At 53.9% G+C, this 5,000-nt stretch overlaps 1 non-coding gene across 1 annotated transcript in view; it reads left to right on the forward strand.

The window, feature by feature from the left end:
- Positions 1 to 3,877: 3,877 nt before the first annotated feature.
- Positions 3,878 to 5,000, forward strand: part of LOC124772790 — a 1,909-nt gene continuing 786 nt past the window's right edge. The window contains exon 1 of the ribosomal RNA XR_007014250.1: positions 3,878 to 5,000. This exon is cut by the window's right edge and continues 786 nt beyond it. This is a non-coding gene — a ribosomal RNA (small subunit ribosomal RNA).

The following is a 5,000-nucleotide window of genomic DNA, read 5'->3' on the forward strand; positions in this document are numbered from 1 at the left end:
ATCTATGCAAATAGGGCGACACCACATGCAATACCGCCATCTATGCGCATCTGACAACACTACGTCCGCACCACAAAACATACCGCCATCTGTAGGTCTCCCGCAACATGACCTCCTCCAACGACGATACCGCCATCTATGCGACGCCAAGCCGATTAAGACAGCGATGGCGCCACAGTGCCCGCCTTTCGACGCCACCCACAAAGCCTGCAGCCTCTGTCGACCATAGCACCCATTCTCCAGTGGCTCTGCCGCACGAAGCCGTGGACCGGCAATGACTCTACCCGCACCCGTTCGTGGACCACCCCAACCGCCAAACTCGCACCTCCAGCGGATGAACGGCGGACGTTTCCCGCACTCGTAAAGTGCAATCCACCCCTATAACTTGCGTTTCATGAAGAGTTATTTCCAATATGCGACATTCCCGCTGTCCGTATACATGAGCCGCGACCTGTACCACTTACGAGCGAGAGACGCGATCGCGTTGCTCACTGTACGGCGTCCGATACCGAGCCATCAGCATGTCGGTCCCCATGCGCGTTGCACTCGCACTCGCACTCGCACTCGCACTCGCAGTCGCAAAAACGTGGCGCAAATATATTACGCGGAAGAGTTATAACAGACCGAGCCCCACTGCATGGGGGGAGTCTTTGTCACTAATGTACACAGATGGAACATTTTGGACTGGAACCAGATTACCCGTACACACGGCGCTGATTAGTAATCAATGCAGAGCCATCAAACTACAGAAAATATATACAACTGTCCGTATACATGCTGAAAGAGTCTGCCCACAATGGGAACCACACGTCAGCCAGACACTCTGATCACGCACCACTCTCTGCTTCTAACAGGCGCACATACAATACGTAAGCACCAGCATGGAACAACATCCAGTGCATCCTCTCCGCCACATTACACAATCCACACTATCACAACCAGACCAGGAGGTCCATGCGGAAAATAGAATATCCCACCCTTTCGACATCCACCATTGCGCAGATAAGGCACCAACACCCACACATGTCCTATACAACGGTGCACCCAACATCACAATAGTACCTCCTGTCACAGCGCACAAACAATGACATGACTCAAAGACACAGGTGTGACACAAGCATAGAATTGGAGCGCCGCCTCTAATAAGCCAAAGGTGCATCCTGACGTGACAAATCTGATCATGTCACAAGCATTCACTTACTATAATCACTATCAACGAACCTGCCGCCCCCGCCCCCCCCCCCCCCCTACACCTTTCCTTACAACAACGTGTAACCGAACCTAACCTATGTTGTACCTTAACCTAACCTATGTTGTACCTTAACCTAACCTATGTTGTACCTTAACCTAACCTATGTTGTACCTTAACCTAACCTATGTTGTACCTTAACCTAACCTATGTTGTACCTTAACCTAACCTATGTTGTACCTTAACCTAACCTATGTTGTACCTTAACCTAACCTATGTTGTACCTTAACCTAACCCATGTTGTACCTTAACCTAACCCATGTTGTACCTTAACCTAACCCATGTTGTACCTTAACCTAACCCATGTTGTACCTTAACCTAACCCATGTTGTACCTTAACCTAACCCATGTTGTACCTTAACCTAACCCATGTTGTGCCTTAACCTAACCCATGTTGTGCCTTAACCTAACCCATGTTGTGCCTTAACCTAACCCATGTTGTGCCTTAACCTAACCCATGTTGTGCCTTAACCTAACCCATGTTGTGCCTTAACCTAACCCATGTTGTGCCTTAACCTAACCCATGTTGTGCCTTAACCTAACCCATGTTGTGCCTTAACCTAACCCATGTTGTGCCTTAACCTAACCCACGTTGTGCCTTAACCTAACCCACGTTGTGCCTTAACGTAACCCACGTTGTGCCTTAACGTAACCCACGTTGTCCGCTAACGTAACCCACGTTGTCCGCTAACGTAACCCACGTTGTCCGCTAACGTAACCCACGTTGTCCGCTAACGTAACCCACGTTGTCCGCTAACGTAACCCACGTTGTCCGCTAACGTAACCCACGTTGTCCGCTAACGTAACCCACGTTGTCGCCTAAACCTGCTCTGTAATTGTTATACGACTCGTTCAATTAGTGTAGTGTTGCCCACCCGCAACCCTCGCAATATAGTTCGCTACTCGCACTGCCCGCTCCCCTGTGTATCGCTTCATGTTAAACACCTTGCAAGTCTTGCTGACTTTCCACATGCTCCTGCTGTACACTGTAATGTGGATGGCAGCAGGACGTACATGCCGCGCCCCCCCCCCCCCCCACACCTCCCCACGTCCCCACCTTGCCCCCTGCCTTCGCAAGCTGGTTGGTGAGAAGTTTGCATGTTCAATGCCCTTCGCATGCGACGTACTCAGGCTACGTTGTGGTGCGGCCTGTGTCAACTGTCCGCTGATGTCGTACGCGTAAACCACAATCTGTACTGCACATTCGTCCTTATGTACTGAATGATACATCGTGGCACATGTGTGACCGTACAACGACTGCGCCCAAAAACGGCGGACCATACAGTGCAAATATTGTGCACGCAGCTACGTGTCGTCTCCCTATGACAGCTGGATTGCAGTGTGGTACGCCATAGAGACGTGTGGGAGGAACGGACGCCGTGGATGGCGATCAGCATGAGCTGTCTGTTGATGTATTCGGACCTAGTCGTCTCTCCTCACACACCGTGATAGCATGGTGCACCGCGTTCCATATCTGCGACATGCTACAGAGGCCGGTTGACAGTCGTTCGAGCAATGGACATCGCATACGTACGGGGGCCACCTTCCACGTATTGTCTAGGCGTGCACATTTTGTTGCGTGTATGTGGGCAGACGTAGTGTGGTGTGACACCTGACACAGGCATGCAATAATCGTGGAAGTTGCAAATGGCGATGGACGCATACGTTTTCTGGTGAAGTTACGCAAATGAACAAATGGTAACCCGTTGTGGTGCGGTTGTTCTCGCTAGGGGTGAATCGGTGATGGCGACGGTAGGTTGAGGTACTAACCGGTTGTTCCAGCGATACCCACCATGCCGACGAAACTGAACGGCATCTGGGTGTGAAGCGATACGCGGCGGTGGCTGGGTGGGACCGTCCCCGGCCGGTGAGGGGGCGCCTCCCGGCGTGCTGGCCGCGCGGTGCGTGGGCGCACGCGCTACAGCCGGCTGGTGGGGGCGGCCAGTGGCAGGCGCGCCGGCCGACGGACGCGGCAGGCGTCGCAGCTGCGCGCCGGCGCACCCTGCGCGCGGCGCCGTGCGGCCAAAGTAGGTCCTCGCGGGCCCGGTGCGAAGCGCGGTGGACATCTTCAGTGTGCTGGTCCGATTGAGGACTGTGTGCGTTGAGGATGCGCCGCCGCCCGGCGCTCGGCGCCGCGACGCCGTCTGCTGCTCGGTCGCCCCAGCGGTTCTCGCTGGTGGTTTGTATCGCAGCTGTGCGGATGTGTTGGCGCGTGCGCTGTGCTGGGAGAGTTCGCTTCGGCACCCAAGTGGGGCTTTTGTCCTTCTGTGGCGCTGGCGTTGGAGCTGCCGGTCACCGTAGGTGGCGCGTGTTGTCTCCCGCCGGCAATGCCACGACAGCACGCTCCCGGGCCTCTGTCGGCAGCGGCAAGCTCAGTTGGGAGCACGGGTGGTCGCACCGAAAGCGTCTACTTGCCTAACTCCGGCCGATTGCGCCTCTCTCGAACCCGACCAAGTACTTGGGACGGCGCTGCGCGCCGCCGGGACCTGAGAGGGTTTCGAGGTGTATTGTGCAGGGGAGCTCAGCCTCCTCCTGTTTGCAGAATGATTGAGCGGACGCTTGCGTGTTCGCGCGGGCCCCCGGGACACACTCCCGGGCGGCCGGCTGCTCAGCTCTAGTTGACGCAGCTCCCTGGTTGATCCTGCCAGTAGTCATATGCTTGTCTCAAAGATTAAGCCATGCATGTCTCAGTACAAGCCGCATTAAGGTGAAACCGCGAATGGCTCATTAAATCAGTTATGGTTCCTTAGATCGTACCCACGTTACTTGGATAACTGTGGTAATTCTAGAGCTAATACATGCAAACAGAGTCCCGACCAGAGATGGAAGGGACGCTTTTATTAGATCAAAACCAATCGGTCGGCTCGTCCGGTCCGTTTGCCTTGGTGACTCTGAATAACTTTGGGCTGATCGCACGGTCCTCGTACCGGCGACGCATCTTTCAAATGTCTGCCTTATCAACTGTCGATGGTAGGTTCTGCGCCTACCATGGTTGTAACGGGTAACGGGGAATCAGGGTTCGATTCCGGAGAGGGAGCCTGAGAAACGGCTACCACATCCAAGGAAGGCAGCAGGCGCGCAAATTACCCACTCCCGGCACGGGGAGGTAGTGACGAAAAATAACGATACGGGACTCATCCGAGGCCCCGTAATCGGAATGAGTACACTTTAAATCCTTTAACGAGTATCTATTGGAGGGCAAGTCTGGTGCCAGCAGCCGCGGTAATTCCAGCTCCAATAGCGTATATTAAAGTTGTTGCGGTTAAAAAGCTCGTAGTTGGATTTGTGTCCCACGCTGTTGGTTCACCGCCCGTCGGTGTTTAACTGGCATGTATCGTGGGACGTCCTGCCGGTGGGGCGAGCCGAAGGCGTGCGACCGCCTCGTGCGTGCTCGTGCGTCCCGAGGCGGACCCCGTTGAAATCCTACCAGGGTGCTCTTTATTGAGTGTCTCGGTGGGCCGGCACGTTTACTTTGAACAAATTAGAGTGCTTAAAGCAGGCAAGCCCGCCTGAATACTTTGTGCATGGAATAATGGAATAGGACCTCGGTTCTATTTTGTTGGTTTTCGGAACCCGAGGTAATGATTAATAGGGACAGGCGGGGGCATTCGTATTGCGACGTTAGAGGTGAAATTCTTGGATCGTCGCAAGACGAACAGAAGCGAAAGCATTTGCCAAGTATGTTTTCATTAATCAAGAACGAAAGTTAGAGGTTCGAAGGCGATCAGATACCGCCCTAGTTCTAACCATA

This window comes from Schistocerca piceifrons, unplaced genomic scaffold (genome assembly GCF_021461385.2).
Source record: "Schistocerca piceifrons isolate TAMUIC-IGC-003096 unplaced genomic scaffold, iqSchPice1.1 HiC_scaffold_943, whole genome shotgun sequence".
Lineage (NCBI taxonomy): Eukaryota > Metazoa > Arthropoda > Insecta > Orthoptera > Acrididae > Schistocerca > Schistocerca piceifrons.